Consider the following 19,128-nt stretch of genomic DNA (forward strand, 5'->3'; position numbering starts at 1 on the left):
CCATGTTGTGCCGGACGATGTATACGTGACACGTCTGTGTCCTGAGAGGTTTGCAGGTGTATGTTTTCAGCTGCAGTAACAAACTCAGAGTCATTAGGTTTGGCACACGTCCTTTATAAAACATTCATGGTGAGTCCATTAAAGGTGTTTCACTGAGGAGGGGGGGGGTCATCCTGCCTGTCTCATATTCAGTGGTTTTATGCACAAATCACAGGCAGGAAATACTCATTATTTCTTATCAGTCTTTGAAGGGGGAGTTAAGGTTGAGGTAAAGGAGGCTGTAATGTAACATTACAAACAGCAGCTGCTGTAAATTTATTTCTTCATATAAAAGCTCTTTTGAATCCTGAATTCCCTTTAAAGGAACTAAAGCAAACTTAATATAAGATAATTTAACCCTTTAAGGTACTACTCAACCATTCGGTCGACCACACTTGTTCTGAATGTTGTACTTTATGATTTATGCAATCCAGGGTTATTATGAACAGACGTCTCAACCGTTTGGTAGAGGCCTGTATCTGAAATACTGTAGGGTCTAATTTAAAACTATTATATATATATTGATTGTCGTTATTGTTATCATAAGTAAATAAAATAAAATAATTTAAAAAAGATGTCAAAAAAATAGTTTTTTCCTTTGCTTTTTCTTGGTGCGTACCTTAAAGGGTTAATGCAAAAATGTGGCTGTAAAAGAGATTTCATTTCATGAAGCCCAACATGTCCATTCCACACAAATATTCTCATTATAGTCTATTTAATAATATGTTGATTTGAAAACAGGGACAGTGCACATTAATAGCATTGCTGTAAATGTGCCAGAATTAGCCAAGAGGCTATTTTTCATCTGTAGTCCCTAGATAGATGTTAAAGTCACCCTAAAAACAGAAAGTTACTGGCCAAGGCAATCTGCAAAACATGCACAGCAGTATTTCCTAAGATTAGATGAGATGGAATGGAAAACATCCTCTTGGTGCTTTAAAAATGTTCCAAATTCGATTCATATTTGAACTTTTATGAACTTTTATGAGAGAATATTCACTCCTTGTGAAGTTCTCGTGTCACAGTCACTGTGACCTACAGTTGACTACTGTATGTGGTAAGTGTATAGCCCAGTGGGTGTCTGTGGCTGCCTTTGTCTCGTGCTCTCCCTCTCTCTCTCCCTCTCTTGTGCACATGCACGAGCACGTGCACGTAATCGCCCACATAAAAAAGCACAAGACAATCAAACTGTCGGTGTGTGCTCGCCTTTGTGTTTTGGATTAAGCCGCTGGTGGAGGTGCTTGTGGTTGTGAGTCTCTGCAGGCAGGACACAGTGTGTGTGTGTGACACAGTGTGTGTGTGTGTGTGTGTTATGTTCCCTAAAAACTTCAACCACTATGTTAATTTCACCATGAGCAAATCATCAGAGAAAAGGTCAGTGCAAAACTCTGGAGAAGTCAAGTACAATTTGTTTAATTATGACTGGAAAAATTGATGAAACTGAAGGATCTGGAGTCATCGTACACTTTTAAAGTGTCTTAAAAACATGAAAACTGTCTGATTTTATGTTGTAATCTGCACTTTATGTATATTTAATGTGTATTTTTATTATTTTTTATGTTGTATTATGTATGGTTGTGCTGTTTAAAACATATTTATTACAGCCTGTCTTGGCCAGGACACTTGCAAATGAGATGAGTTTTTATAAATGTTAAATTATATATTCAATTTCACACACATTCTGTAGCATATTGTGAATTGTTCATGCAGCTTGATCAGTGACATGTTAAATATTGGCTGTGAGTTCATTTTCAATCTCTGGATCTTTATTTTTCTGAATGAGACACTTTTAAAGCTCGTCAGACGCTGTGTGACACACTTGGCACCTTCCGTAAAACATGTGTGTGTGATATAAAACAAAATGTGCCCAGAAGGTGTCAGTGTGGTTTCTATAAATGCTCTCTCCTGCCGTGTACAGCTGTGACTGTCTGTAATCCAAGAATCCAAATTTAAAGTCATCTTCATTCTCCTCCCGGTCGTTTCAGCGAAGTTCAAGTTATTTGTTTAAAGTCTGAAGTGTTGTGCATCAGTGAATTTATATACAGCATTACTTATGTTCATGTTATTTTTTAATAAATATTATTATTTCTTTTCACTGTGCAGGAATTTGTCAAAAAATAACAAGCTCTTAAAGGAGAGAAAAGGAACCTTCCCACTGCTGCTGAAGGTAAGAAATCATGCCTGATTAAACTATTATTAGTTTTGCGTTTATCCTTGTCACTTTGACCGCCTCACCTCGGTATATTACGATAAGTTACAGTCGCGGTCGTGGATTTGTGGGTTGACAGTGGGCCTCCAAAGAACCCTACACCGCCGTGTTGATGTGCAGACCATTAAATAAATGTTATTTAGGTGATTGTGTGCACTCAGCAGAAATGATTTATTAGGGAACATGCTCTGCCTTGTTGGATGTTTCTGGACTGCACCACTGATCTGAGAGAGAGCGAGAGAGAGAGAGCGGTGCCCAAGGCCTCGCCACCACCTGGGCGAAACTGCGTCAGCCCCCTCTTCCTGGAATGTACCACAACGTCCAGCTCTGCCCTACAAGGACACGCAGCAACCATGGCTAACACCCCCCTCCACGTGCAGGGATTAAGGCCTTTCAAAGCCGTGGGTCTCCCCCACTGAAATCCAGCTGGATGCTTTTCTACTTACTGTTGATTAAACTTTTAGCGCAAGTCGGAGCTCACTCCTTTTTCATCAGGAGTGGAAAGACTAAAAATCCACTTAATGTAACACATTTGACAGAGAATTGGTCGAATTTCGCACGTTTTTGTTTCGTGATGAGCAGCCAGGGCAAGTTGAAAGGGGACATATTATGCAAAATGTTCAATTATTAATCATTTAAATCCTTATATTTGGGATTCTAGAGGCCCTATGAGTCGGCAAAGTGTGAAAAAAGATGACCAACTAATGTTTTTGTGGTCCTCCTCAGTCTAAGTACATGAGATGAAACACGCGATGTTGACTTCCGCGCTCACTGGGACGTCACAATGTGCTAATTTCCTGGAATTGTTGTCTCATGGAGTTCCGCTTTGTCCGTAAAACACGCGAAAGTGCAGGCGAGGGAAACGGTATCAGAAAACCTGAAGTCTGCGAAAAGTTCTATTCTTGGCTCCACAGTGCAGCACAGAGTTCTACACAAACTTCCAGCCTCAGAGGATTTATCTGTCCAGTGGATACATGTGCAATGTGCCTGCTAGAGCCTGCAAATTATCACTTTTCCAAATGCTAACTGCTCGCAGTAGCCTCTGTGGCTGATGTCATTTCCTGTCCCTTAAGTTTCGTTTTACTTTTTTTTAAGGCAGACCTAAAGAGATACTACTAAACAGAGCGTTCTGAACAGGGCTGTTTTGGCAGCGTGATTGAACTGCTGTGGTGCTTCATCCTTATGGTATTTTGACCAAAGCATGTCACATGTTCATGTTCATTAGGACACCAGGGAACTAGGTTAACTTGGAGAAATATATGTCCCCTTTAATTTCTAACAGAAAAAGAAACAAAAAAATGCCCTTAAAGAAATAAAATAACAAAAATACATTTATAAATGACAAAGAAAAACACGGGCCCACGGTTGGTGTAGTGGTTAGCACTCTTGCCTTTGCCGCAAGAAGACCCGGGTTCCTGGGTTCGAGCCCCGTTTGGAACAACTTCGGAACAAGGGGTTCTGCAAGGAGTTTGCATGTTCTCCCCGTGTGTGCGTGGGTTTTCTCCGGGTTCTCCGGCTTCCTCCCACAGTCCAAAAACATGCGATATGGGGATTAGGTGAATTGGTCACTCTAAATTAACCGTAGGTGTGAGTGTGTGAGTGAATGGTTGTTTGTCTCTATGTGGCCCTGTGATGGACTGGCGAACTGTCCAGGGTGTACCCTGCCTATCGCCCAATGTCTGCTGAGATCGGCACAGCACCCCCCGTGACCCTCTGGTGGAGGAAAAAGCGGTAGATAATGGAAGGAAGGAATGGAAAGAAAAATACAACAAAATTATATAAATAAGCAAGTGACGGCACAAAACATAAGGGATAGAAAAAGTCCCCCGGTGTTTCACAGCTGAGAGGAAAGAGGTAACACAGGGGACACGCCCTTATATGGACGTGGATACATAATAAGAAATATTACAAAATTGAAATCGTTAAATAGACTCCAGAATCCAACGTGCTGGTCAAATTCTTAAAACGTAGACGGATAAAAGCAGAAGTTCACCAGCAACCAGGCTCCGACTGGACGATACCAGCTGTCAATCACATGGTGCCATTATCTATTTTACTTTTCACTTGCAAAATTTGACGTAATTTTTTTATTGTAGAGGAGCTGAAACTCGGAAATTAGATTATAAATCAAGCTCATTCTCCACTAGATTTCCAATAGCAACCAGCAGCGTCGCCCCCTGGTGTCTACTCTGTGAATTGCTACCACCCGGTTAGACTCGTCCCCGTAAACCAGAAAAAGACTTTGATCTCACTTGGACGTTGTCATTAATCAGTCAGCGCTGATTAATAAACAAACAGTTTGTTAGTTTGTTTGTTGTTTGGTACTTAAAGCCGCCATGTGTAAGAATGTGGCCAAAAAGGGTTACTACACTCAAAATACCGAGGTCTTTTAGGTTTTCTCCGCCATTGTAGCTCAGATGTAACTGGCAACCTGTGGTTGCTCGGCAGCTGAGACTCTACTGACTGGAATGATTGGTAGACGGCGATAGGTGGCGCCACATGCCAAAACATGATTTTAAAACATAAACATAATTTGTGGTCTGCAAAATATATTTTTTTAATGTAAATATTTTGTATGTTCTGTTGTTGTTGGTGAGTTCAGTTTATTATATGAACATTATTCCTGAGTCTCTGTGACATATCTCTGTGAGGATTTCATGGCCAGTTGCTTTAGATTTATTACATAATGCACCTTTAAGATGAATGTGATACAATATGAGAAAGTGGAAAAACGTCCGAGGCAACATTTCTCAGCCCATATCAACAGCACGAGTGCGTATACTGACTGATAAACAAACTCCAGCGTCACACTGTCAGTTCAAAAGATTTCCCTCATTTTCAGGATATTAATAGAGAGAGCGTGTGCGTCACCATAAGAATCACAGACGCAGGCAGCTGCTCTCAGCAGATGCAAGGGATGCTTTCAAGATGAGAGACGAGGATTCAGGGAGACCGGAGAGAGAGAGAGAGAGAGAGAGAGAGAGAGAGAACTCAGAGCTGTGAGACTCTCCACTAAAGCAGAAATTTCACTGTACGGATGATGATGAGCGTGACGTAGTTTTGGACCTTTTGTTCAGTCGCAAAAGATGAATTTTGAAGTTCTTTATTCATGCTGGTCTGCAGCGCTGATGTGTGCAGGTTTGCCTCTCTCTGTGCTGTGATGTTGGTGGTTTTTAACCTGTATGAACACATAGAAAGGAAGTTATTCAAAAATACCATGTTTTAAATCAGAGAACTCAAACTTGCGGTCCGTGGGCCACATGCAGCCCTCAAGTTGATTGGTTATATCAACTTATAATAAGTTGTTGTTTTTTAAAGCGGACCTAGACCTGAACTTCCAATTAACGCTTTTTTTTTTTTTGTATCTGCGACATTACCTCGTTTATGAAGCCCTGAAGGTTCGAAAAAACTGTGAGATTTCAGTCTGAAACAGCACGGCTGAGGACAGCGTCAGTAATGAGAGATTTCTATCGGCTCGTTTACAGCAACTAGGAGGTTTTTGACCATAAGAACAAGTTAATGTATGTAAGAAGACCTCCATAACTCACATATATGTGCAACAGGACCACTCTATGTGAGCTTTAAAGCAATAGCATCATGAACACATACAGTATATATCAATTTTATATAGTTCCCTATCAGAACAAACACTTTTGTTTTGAAAATCTGTGAACAAAAATATTGTTGTCGCCATATTTGATGGAGTATTGTGATAGAATTTTAAGCTCACATTGCCCACTTCTACTGAACTATCACCTTTACCCCCCTAAAAATGACCTTGTATTTCACTTGAGCACCCCCTATTGACCAGACTAGATGCTCACTAGACCCTTTTTTAGATCATAATGTACAAATCAGCAAATTGTCTCCCTGGAGAAGCAGGAATAAAGTGATTATTATTGCATCCATGTGGTGTTAGAATAATATTGAAATGCTATGAAAGGGTATTTAGTTTGTCCTTTCTGGGCTACTGTAAAAACATAGTGGTCCAAAATGGCGGTATAGCTGACCTGGATCCTGATATATGAATATATAAACGGCTCATTCTGCGGTAATGAAAACAACAATTCATACAATCATGTGATCGTATACTGTAAAAAATGACATTTCTGTCAAATACATACATATCATTTTGCACAAAATTTACTCACTGGATCTTTCATTTGGAAAAGTAATTCCTAAGGTACAATAATCTAAAACAAGCATATTATTTTCCCCCATCATGACTTTAATAAACCACGCGAACGCAGGGAACAAACTCTCAGAAGTATGACCGAAACATGTGAACGCACTGAATGCTTCACACATGAGTAGATCATGACCTTGTGTGTTTCTGTGCACTCGTTGACCTAAATCCAGTAGAGCATTGTCTGAGCCGACCCACACACACGGCCCAGGTTTTACCCCCACGCGCCGCACTCAACAGGGAGTGTGTGCCCGATCCATTATCTGATGAAAATGGCCCTGATAAGGTTTCTCATCACTGCTTTGTCACTCGCTGACACCGGACCCCCCCTTTGCTTTAAAGGCGGCCATTTAAAGGGAGAGCGCTCACCTCTGCTGCGTTACAGGCTGATATCAGTGTCACGGCAGCACAGGGCGGCCGAGTATCAAATACGCCGTGTGCTTGTTTGCAGTCGTGTATGACCATCCTTTTTACTTACACTCTTCAGCCACTTTATTAGGTACACAAGGTGTTTTATACAGTGGCAGCAGTGGCACTTTTGATATGGTTCTCAAAACGTTTATACCAAGCTCCACCTGAGAAAATACTGAGCTCTTGAAGTAAGACCATTATAACCACCATTTAAATACAGTGGTGTAAATAGGTCGAGCACTTTTCACAGGAGGTAGATTTATTCCCAATTTGCTCTCATCATCCTCCTCTTCCTCACATATACTTCACACACTGGTATAGTGAAATTAGATTAAGATAGAGCGAGAGATAAAGTGACTTTATTATTATTATTCCTCAGCTCCACTCCAATCAAATACCCTGGTATATACAGGAGAACAGTATTTCTGATTTTACTCCAAGTACCACCACAGGAAGCTGATGTACCACTGGTGGTCTGTAACCATGGCTACAGACCAGAGGTCTCAACCTCTCAGCCTGTGGTCCACATGCAGCCCTCCAATTGATTTTGAAAATACATGTTATTGCAAACTCTATATTGCTCCATATCAAAAATAAGTGCTTTTATATTGAAATTGTGTGAAATATCGTCATAAATATTCAATATGATAAAAGAACATCTTGATACATATCATGCATTTTTAAATGGTTGTACAGAAATCCTGTAATATCCCATACACTCTTAGAAATAAAAGTGCTGAGTAGAACCTTATAAGATTTTTCAGCTTGTCCTCATAGGAGAACCCAATTTGGCTTCAGGTAGAACCTTTTGGAGGGTTCTACCAAGAACACTTTTAAAACCCTTTCTTCAGAAAAGAGGTTTTAAAGGGTTCTCTGGATCAAAATGGATCTTACTGGAACCATTAGTGTTACCAAGAACCCTTGAAAAAACCTTTCTTCGGGAAAGGGTTTTTCAGAAGCAAATGGTTCCAGATAGAACCTCAGCCCTTGTGGAGGAACCCTTTTTGGAAGTGTGTAGACAATTGTTTGTCAATCATGGCATATAGTATGCAACTGTGTCAGGACTTCCTGTTTTATTTTGAAATTTCATTCCTGTGGTAATACATCATTCCCTGTCAAGCTCTTTCCCGCAAAATTCAACCTCACCTGTTGTCAATTTACAATATTCTCTGTATTTAAGCTCCTCTGCCATAACCACTCCCTGACAGACCTGCATTCACATGAAGCAGGTTCAGCAACTGCTATACATGGGGTTTAAATCTGGATGCAGTAAGAGAACATCACATCATCTCAATGTGTTCTCATTGGTCATGACGTTAGAGTAGGCTGAACAGAGTAGATACAGGAAAATACTAAGTAATGAGCTGTTGAAAGAGCTGAGGAGAAACGGTGTAATGTTGCATTCGTGTGGGTTCCGGCACATTTGGGAATTACAGGTAATGAGAGGGTTTTTGCAGATAAGTTTGCAAAAGAAGCAGAGAGGATAGGAGCAGAAACTAAATGATCTAAATCAGAAGGAAGAAGAAAAAAAAATGGAAAAAACAAAAGGAAGGCATTTTTATTCAATACAAAGTAAAATAAAGGCACCAGGAAACAGGGGAAATAAAAGGAAAGAACAGGTTATAATAACCAGGTTGAGAATCAGACTCAGCAACTTAAATAGCACATTGAAGGAAAGCATCCAACAGGGATATGTGAATATTGTCAGGAGAGGGAAACTGTAGAGCACATACTCGTACTGTGCAGGAGATTTTTACAGGAAAAGGCAGATAATGATGAGGAGTCTGCAGAGAATGGAGGAAATTGAGATGATAGTGTAGAAAGTATACTCGGGAGGAAGGTGATTTTCTGATATGGCTGTGACTGGACTTTATAAAAGGATTTAAGATGACCTTAACATATGAAGACAGAGAACCTGAGGGTGGCAGTACTCCAACTACGTGGATGTCAGCTGCCATAAAACAGCAAAGAAGAAGAAGAAGACTCTGACTTTTCTTGCTCCCTGGTTTTGTGGAGTCCGTTTTGGTCGCCTGGATTTTGTTGGACTCCTTTAACTCCGTCTTTTTTGATCCCTGCCTTCTTCTTCTTCCGGTAAAGTGAGTCTGAAACTCTTTATCAACTGTCTTCTCTGCACCTGAGTCTCACCTGTGTCTCTGGCCTTGTCACACTGCTGCAGTGATTGGCTGATGAGGTGTTGTTCCAAAAGCCACAATGAGCTGTATACAGAGGCGCAGTTTGTGAACAGGCAAGGCAGGCAACTGCTTGGGGCTCCGAGCTGATAGGGGGCCACCGACACTCGGAGCCTGAGGGCTGTTTTTAGTGAAATGTGCAGTGAGCAGCCGCCTCCCTGTCCCCCTTAAAAAACAATGGGCGATTTGCAATGACATCTCAGTAGGAAACCTCCCTAAAGGGGCCCCACCTCACTTTAACCTGTGTGAAGTTATCGTTCTGCAAGTTGGAAAATGAAGAGGATTATTTACAGTGTAATGCATAACTTTTTAAATAGTTTTTTTTCCAGTTATTTACAGTATTCTATTGTTTTTTTTATTGTTATTTTTGCTTAGGGCCCCTACAGACTCTAGAATCGCCTCTGGCTGTATAGGCACCGTAACTTGATTCTTACGCACAAGACATTTAAGAATGTCTAATGAAGAAAAGGCCTCAAATTACACTGTTACATGGTAGAAAATTCAAATATGCATTCATTTTTGACTGTGAAACATCTTTCCAAAATGGCAAATTATTAATTATGAACGTTAATTTAAGTGTACTTTGTTGTGGCTATTTGGGTTAAAAGCAGTTGAATGGCTGTACCTAACAAAGTGGTTGAGTGTGCATGAGATTTTGCTTTCACATGTGCAGTTTAAGTCAATTCAGGAGGCATTCATGCGCGGTGTGAGCGGAGGCCTCTGGTTTGTTGTCGGAGCCTTCACATGGCCCGCGCTTCCCCCCGGCATGTGAGTTTTCCACGTCTTGTGAGCACCATAATAGACGCGGGGCAGGCATATAAGCAGCATCCACGCTCTTCTGCTGCCTCCCACAGGCCCGCGTAGCCGCGCTGGCAAACGCCTGGGCAGTGTCGCGGGAACAGGCGGGAGTGTGATGGTGTCACTTTCAGCACATTCCCCTGGTGACAGGTGTTGCATGTGCTGCTCCTCAGGGGGAGGCAGAGCTGGACTTGGACTCTCCCTGGGTCTGACAAACATTAATTGGTTTTTACAAAGAATTCCGGGTAAACAGCCACCCAGGGAGTTGTGTTAATGAGTGCCTGGCTTGGTTGTGTATGTGTGTGTGTTTTTTTTCCATCAGTGAGTCATGCAATACAGAGCTGCTAAACTGGGTAATGCCGACATCCTCCTCCATCTCCTCCTCCTCCTCCTCCTCCTCCTCCTCCTCCTCCTCCTCCTCCTCGCACCATCTCCTCCATCTCCTTAGGCTCAGGAGCTTTGTTGTGTAATAATGTGTGAGGTCTTATCATAAATATGGTTATGTAAGAGGACGGCTCGCTGTTACCTTGTTAGGCTCGCTGGTTTCTTCATGGAAATAGAGCAGCACACGTACAGTATTAATAGTTATAGAAATAGTAAATAGTTGTTATCGTATCACATTACTGAACTCCAACAGCATATTTTTAGCCTTATGCTTTTTTATTGCTGTTTTACCTTTAACCTACCATCTTGTCTTGCGTTCCATCACTAGCCTCTGTTTTTGTTGACGAGTCAATAAAGTGGTCTGAATGTAAATCTGAGAATTACTAGAGATTGCAGAACATCAAGTTTCCCCAGCGATATTAACCTAATGTACGAAGAAACATTAAATTTCAATCCAAAAAAGGTTGAAAATAAAAAAAATTTTTTACCGTATTTTAGAAGTTGTTGCTTTAATTATTACTGTTGTTGTCAACACTGACTCACTTTTCCACGACTCATAATTGTGTTGCATAACTTTGATCCCATTAATCAGGCTTAAGCTTGTTTGTCATCCTTGTGTTGCCAGAGTGTGTCTCATTCAACGTCTAATATCCGTTGAATGAGAACAGCCTGAGCGCTGTTGTTTACCCCCTCAATCAAACACATTCACAGACTGTGTCCGTGGAACAGTATCTGTATCTCTGACACCCAAAGACAATAAGTGGCCTTTGTTGTCTTTGTTCCGCCGTCTCTTCCACACATGTCATCTGATTAAACCCTGCGGTTTGTACTAATTGTTATAATCTGAATCTCTGGCAGCGTGCTGTATTGTCGGTGTCAGTCGCCCTCGCTCGGACACGGGTATCGCTTTTTGTTCAGGTGTTGACGAAAGCGGATCGCCTTGCTAAGGTTGTTGTGAAAGGTGACGGGCGAGTTAGTACTTAAGGGATCAAAAGAAGGGCTGACGGCGCTCGTCTTACCACGACGACAAAGCTGTGCGTCGCTCCTGTGAGACCGAGGAGACGTGCGACAGGTCTGAGATGGTCATTGCATCTGGATATGTCGGTGATTTGAAGGAACTATACGTAAGAAATGTGATATATTAGGTCATAAAATGCATGGATGAGAATGAAAGAAGAATATTAAATTGACAACGGCGCAGCCAGTGTATTCACAGAGTCCCAGGGTGTTTTGGTCTGTTGCTAAACCTAGAAGGCCTCAGTACCCCCCAGAAAAACGTCTTGATCCAATACAGGGAGCTATATTGTCTAGAAAAAGTGAACTTGTACAGCTTCTTATGTTGATTTTTTTTTAGAATCTTTGGCCAAAAAACACAGTCTTCAATGTTTTCTATGGGGTTTGCAGTAACGTCACTGTTACTTTTTTGCAAATCTGCAAGAAACCACATTTTGGGGTTTTTAAGCATATCATTTTAGGTATGAGATGTTCATTACATCAGGATATGTTAGTGAATGTGATAATAAAAAAAAATGTATATATTATATTAAGTCATAAAAAGTCATTGGTCTGTTGCTAGACTCTGCAGCAACCAAATGTTATCAAACCTAGAAAGCCTCAGTACCCTATGAAAAATGTCTTGACCAAAGGGGGAGAAAAATGTAGAAAAGCATAGATGCCAGAAAGTGAAGAGGGAGTTGAATACAGACGCCGGTGTGGATAATAGTCTCCCAGACAGGGAGCCAATAGAGGGCGCTATTGTTTACATAATCAATATCTAGAAAAAGGATTGAGATTGCAGTTATGTCGCTTTTGTGCATATTTTTGCAAATCCACAAGAAAACCACATGTCATTTTACTGATGTTACAAATACAAAAACATCAAACCTTTTGTGGATTAGCATTAAAGCTCACATAGAGTGGTCCTGTTGCACATATATGTTAGTTATGGAGGTCTACTTACATACATTAACTTGTTTTTAAGGTCAAAAACCTCCTAGTTGCTGTAAACGAGCCGATAGAAATCCTCTTTTCTGACGGTGTTTCCCAGCCGCGAGATTTGAGACTCAACTCTCTCACCCAGAAGACAGAGTCTTGTGATTGGCCAGTATATTCAGCACACCCGCTCTCAGAAGCGCAGCTCCCCCCTCTGGAATGGTGGATGCACTGCTACTCATTATCGAAAAAAATTGTTTTAACAGCTGTTTTAACCTGCTCCTAGTGCCCGGAGCAGGACGATCTGCTGCTCCGGAGAACCGTTGTTTACGTAACCGGACCGGGTTTTTTCAGAGATCTCGCTGAGCCCGAGATTACAATAAAACACAGCGTTCTCAGCAGTGGCTGGACTGTTTGTTTAGAACCTTCAGGGCTTCTTAAACAAGGTAAGGACGCAGATAAACACTAAAAAACAGCGTTACTTGGAACTTCCGGTCTAGGTCTATTGGATTTTCAGTCCACTAGATGGTGCCAAGTGCTCACTCGCAATATCTTTTTGTAAAATATTCAATATAATATCGTATATAGAGACTTAAATATCATGATAATATCGTGACTTAAATATTGTCATAATACCGTATCGTGGTGTCGTTGTAGTGAAAGCAGGGTTAAGCAAACTAAAATAATACAGTGACTTCTAAAGTGTGGACCATGGAGGCCCTGTACGTCTTTATCAGAGTCATTTGAGGACAAAGTGAGCAGCACCAGAGTGAAGCCGTCATCACTCGGTCAGATTTGGCTGCTCGTGCGCGTCATCTCCATCCTCAGGTTCTCAGACCCGGGCAGAGCAGAGTCTGGGTCACAGAGGTCGACACCTGCATTTTCACATGATAGCTACAGTGGATGCTACAGCACCGTAAGCATATTTACCATTCAAAGCTGTACACACACACACACACACACACACACACACACACAAACGCTAAGCTACATGTGTCTCAGCTATTTCGCGAGTGCACCGGTTATTTTAGTTTGTTGGTTCATCCGATCCGCTTCACTGAAATGACAGAGAGACGCTGTGTGGGGGGAGCGGAGCCAGACCATGGGCCCTGGGTCGGGAAGCAGCAGATCTTTGGTGAGAAAGTGAGGAAGGAGGTAAGACGGTGGCAATTTTTGGATTCTATTTTTATATATATTCTATTTTTTCGTGGGTGTTTTTGTTGAAGACAACAAAAACACCCACGGCTGCCTCAGATTATTGGCAGCCATCTCACTTTACTCACTTTATGCTCTCTACAGCATGCCGCTGTTGTGCTTCTGCTTTTGCCAAGTGACGCAAAACGAATCACTTCCTCTGCGCGGTGCGGGAATGTCGTCAGGCGCACTGCTATTCTGACATGGAATCCTCGATTTAAACAGGTTTTCACCTGCAGGAATTTGCTTAATAGTCATTGTTTTGCCAGAGAAAGAACCAGTGGAAACAGTAATTTCTTCAACATCTGCTCTGTTTTTTGCCACATTGGAACAGCGTTCAATATCATTTACCAACGACAGAAGTAAAAGATGATAAAAAATAATAGTAACTATGGTAACGTTGTCACTGGGAGCTATAGTGTTAGAGGTGGGGCTATTTTCTTCCTCTGTATTTTTTTTTACCCAGCGTTTCCATGACATTCCACTTCACACGTGTGTGAGGTTTTAAAAATACTGGGTATACTAACTGAATGTTATTATATAAGAGACTTGAGAAGCACAAAGACAGAGAAAGGCTTACTTAGTATAGTGTGAACTCATCTTTACAATGGCTTAATGTTATTGACCCTTAAAATATCTTAGGGACATTTTGTGCCATTCCCTTTTTTATTATTATTACACTCTTAGAAATAAAAGTGCTCAGTAGAACCATATAAGATTCTTTGGCTTGTTCTCATAGGAGAACTTTTTTGGTTCCAGGTAAAACTTAGTGCTGCCAAGAACCCTTTTAAAACCCTTTATTCAGGAAAGGGGTTTTAAAGGGTTCTCTGGATCAAAATGGTTCTTACTGGAACCATTAGTGTTACCAAGAACCCTTGAAAAACAAATGGTTCCAGGTAGAACCTCAGCCCTTGTAGAAGAACACTTTTGGAACCCTTATTTCTAAGAGTGGACCAATCCATTTTGTTCCGTGTTGAATGAATATAGCTCAAATCTGCTAGTTTCTAAAGGGTTAAAGTTGAACGTTTTAACTTAACTGCAATGTAAAGTCTATCCAGTAGTTTTGTTTGTTACGTGTTTTCCCGATTGCCCGATTCAGCCCAACTTATTATGACTTTGAGAACCACTTCTCAACCCGGGGGTGATGGAAACCCCCTGACCTATAAGGAATGATTTGTAGATGATGATTTTGCTGAAAAGCAATCCAGAGACGAGAGCACAATGTGCAGCGTCACTATTGCATCTCAGGTATCGATTGGTTTTGTCTGACGGCTGCGATGCAAAGGAATATAAGACAGGTGGATGATGAGAGACGTGAAGAACAGGGTCAGGAACGATACTTATTATTAGTGACAGACATGTGTGGATTCATTCAGCTGTTGGTTGTCTGACACCATTTTCTTGACTGGGACACAGGACTAGATAAATACAAAGTGGAAGGGTATTTTGTCTGTACTTCAGATTAGCCTCAAAAGTGAAGGATTAGATTTAGCAGACAAGGCTAGGAGAGGCCATTGTTTATATAAAAAAAAAATACACCAGGGCTGAGAAATTGACCCTGATCCCAATTCTCTGAGTTTCTGTCACAGTCTGGGTCTCTGTCTGACAATAGGAGACAGACAGTAAGCTCAGCTGTGTGTGTGTGTGTGTGTGTGTGTGTGTGTGTGTGTGTGTGTGTGTGTGTGTGTGTGTGTGTGTGTGTGTGTGTGTGTGTGTGTGTGTGGTTATTACAGAACATAAAATTAGGAGTTACAGAGCATGAGAGGATTACGTGTACTCGCTGTATGTAGGTGGTGTTGACAGACTGGCACAGTTGACACAGATGTGAGGCAGGGAGTGGGTCAAAATGTACCTCCATCAAACAGCTCTCTCACACACACAGACACACACACACACACACGTCATCGTTTCTTCACCCTTTAGCAGACTCGCACCACGATGAATTTGTATCGTATTATTTTTCCATCTCTTCATATGAATGACCCACTTTCAGTGGTAAAAAAATGTCAAATATTACTGTTATTCTTGCAAATATATTATACAAGGCAACTATTATTAATGATATTCTCAATAGATTTCATCATCCAGCCCACTTTTTATTTATTAATAGCGATGTTTAAATCATATAATGGTGCCAAATATGCAATATCATGGTGGCATTTTGTCAAAAATAAGATCTCAAAGATATATCAGAAGCTCAGCCTTGTTATATATGGTGTCATTGGCATTGTTTGTCATCAGGATTATTAAAAATGGAGTGTGACCCCAAGAAAGAACCAAATAATGGACATTATTAATTCACTCTCTCTAACATGGCAGGATGTGGTGGTAAAGGTTACATAGATTCCCTGATTGTCCATAGTTTTATTATTATTATAATAATACCTGGTACCTTTAATAAGGGTTTAGACTTCACAAAGTGCTTTGGCAGAATGAGCTAAAAACAGGACAACATGAAGGTCAAAGTAGGTCAAATTATCAGGTCAAATGAAAATTAAGGGGAAAATATTGTGCAAAAGCAAATAAGTGATAACAGTGTAAACGCAATAAAATAGGATTAAAAAAAGGATGACATCACATATAGAGACAAGTCTGTCTTTGTGTTACTTGCCAACCTGCTTATAGGACCAACAGATGGAAATTAGCTAATGCCCACAATCTGCCACACTATCACGTGGATGTCCATTAATGTGTACTGTCCCACATTTCAAAATAAAGTCAATAAATACATTAGATGTGGGTTTTAAAAGGCGATTTAAAAGATTCCACAGAATCTGTAAGGCATATTGTCATAGTTATAGTCTTGTTTTCAATGTTCTGTTCCTAATTATATCTTATTTTAAGTTCTTATGTATTGATGTATTGTTATAGTTTGCCCTGTGACAGACTGGGTGACCTGTCCAGGCTGTAACCCTCTACCTTCTCGCGGTGACCCACTTTAACCTTGATTAAACTTTAAATCCACTCACTGGCTAATGCTATAATTTTGTTTTTTTGTTGTTGTTGTTTTTGTTTTTTTTATCTCGCCTACTTCACCACCACTTGAACAAAACCCCTCCACCCACGACTAATGAGATTCAGCTTGGCTCGAGGAAGCCTTTCACATGCGTCCACCCTTGATCCCCATTACCACACACACACACACACACAGACGAACACACACAATCCCTCACTACTTTTGATGGATGATGTTGATGAATGATGAGATTATAAAGAGCGTAATCAGCCAAACATTCAGGATGCAGGCTGATTGTAATGTACTTATAACAGTAATTGAAAAATATGGAAAAATGCTATTTTTATTATTGTAGTGTACTCTGTTATATTTCAATACTGTGTTGCCTGATCATCAAATCCTAGCTACGTGAGTCACATTCAAGCAAATATAAACCACTGTAGGCTTTGTGTAACTATAGCAAAATTATATATACATATATATATATATATAGCAAAAGCTTCAAATTGAGATTTCTAAACACAGAATACTACATTTCTTCAATATCATCATGTAAATCGTGACCCTGTGTAAATTGTGATCGAAGGGAAGTCTTATCTTAAAATCATTTGACAAGACAGAGGAGCCCGCAAAACACGCCGTTAATCCATTTAACTTTTGCCGACCACTTTGCGTTGCCAAGCGCCATTAACATGTCATATGTAAGTCACATTTGAGCCTGTAATCGCCCCGTGCGTCTCCGAGTGTGTGTCTAAGTGCGTGCACTTGTGCCAGCTTGTGAACCTGACCCATATCTCACATGGTGACATGCTGTCACTGAGAACAGCCGTGCCGTGTGTGTGACTAAAACTGCAGATGCTGCACTCCACCTGCCAGCCAGGTCAAACTATACCCACGCTCCTCTCTGCCAGATGGCAGCAGACACCGATACTGTCTGTTTTGGCCAGTGGCTCATGTCGCCTTAGTTTGCTTCATCTGGCACCTGAGAGTGATTAGCCAAGAGCCTAACAGAATGTAAGGCCACAAGGTTATGATGCTCTAAGAGGAAATAATTTGGCTCTTCCTCTGCAGAGCCTCATCTGGCCCCCGGTGAAGCCTGCCCAAACACCTGTTGTTCACCTGATCCAGATCAGGCCCGGGGGATCGGAGATGTGGGAAGTGCCTTTGAAGGGTGCAGAGCCATGAATTAAATACTGTAAATTAAAAGCCATGGAGACGAAGCGGGACGGCAGCTCGTAGAGAGGCTGACAGCGCAGTAATGAAATACAGCACCCTGGTGCTTCATGCTACAGGAATAGCAACATTTTTCCCCATCACCAAAAACAAGGTGATTTACAGATTTTATTTTTGGTGGAGGGAGAGGAGCATGTGTTATTAAAGACTCACTGAGAGTACATGTCTTTTAATAAGACAAGCTGAAAATGTAAAGCTCAGGTCAAGTTTAGTTTATTAGGATCCCCCTTTAGACCGTCACGCCAGGCAACAGTTACTCTTCCTCGGCTCCACATTTAACATGACACAAGACACAGTACACTGCAACACAATAAATCTACTGTACAGTTGTAAAATATGGAATAGATAGATAGATAGATAGATATATAGATAGATAGATAGATAGATAGATAGATAGATAGATAGATAGATAGATAGATAGATAGATAGATAGATAGATAGATAGATAGATAGATAGATAGATAGATACTTGGCTAGCTGTGTTTTCTTGTCATCTAAAATGATACCTTGCTAGCTAAAACGATAGATAGATAGATAGATAGATAGATAGATAGATAGATAGATAGATAGATAGATAGATAGATAGATAGATAGATAGATAGATAGATAGATAGATAGATAGATAGATAGATAGATAGATAGATAGATAGATAGATAGATAGATAGATAGATAGATAGATAGATAGATACTTGGCTAGCTGTGTTTTCTTGTCATCTAAAATGATAGCTTGCTAGCTAAAACGATAGCTTGCTTGTTAGATAGATAGATAGATAGATAGATAGATAGATAGATAGATAGATAGATAGATAGATAGATAGATAGATAGATAGATAGATAGATAGATAGATAGATAGATAGATAGATAGATAGATAGATAGATAGATAGATAGATAGATAGATAGATAGATAGATAGATAGATAGATAGATAGATAGATCAAATAGAGATAATAACCACAAGTATGCACAGCAAGTGCCTCCAAAATTCTTCCAGTTCCATCAGCGACAGCGACTGCCAGTACTTGGGGTGAGGGCCTTTAAAGGGCGGACAGCAGGGTTGTGGGATTTCCCAGACTGTAACTCAAATGCGTGGAAGAATTCAGAGGTGTTTCAAAACAAGGCGTTCGTGGGGTCATGTTCCCATTTGCCTCGTACTAATCAACCTAAAAACCTGGAAGCTGCTGACGTGACAGAAGTTGCTACAGCCTCACTGACGTAACTAACACAATAACATGGATCATTAGCACCAGATTACTCTCACAGTGTGAGAAAAGGTGTTTGCTGTGTCGAGGTCCTTCACCAACTGGATCTTCTCGGATGATGGAGGTAGAAAGCTTATTTTAAAGTGGACAAAAACCGATCTACGTCTTTGGCCTCGAGTATCAAAAGACGCACAGAGAAAGCACTTGCTGCATTCCCAAAAAGTTTATTTGTTTTTAAAGTTCTAATGATGTCCATCCTCTACTCGGAACCTTCCTAGAACTTGGGGCAGTGGCAGCCCAGCGCCCAGGGACCGACTTGATAGATTAAATGTCAGAGGTACTAACAGAAACATTACCCTGACGCATGCTTTGACTAACCAGTAAAACAATGTGCAG

The sequence above is a fragment of the Microchirus variegatus genome (genome assembly GCF_963457635.1).
Source record: "Microchirus variegatus genome assembly, chromosome: 8".
In the NCBI taxonomy this organism is placed as follows: domain Eukaryota; kingdom Metazoa; phylum Chordata; class Actinopteri; order Pleuronectiformes; family Soleidae; genus Microchirus; species Microchirus variegatus.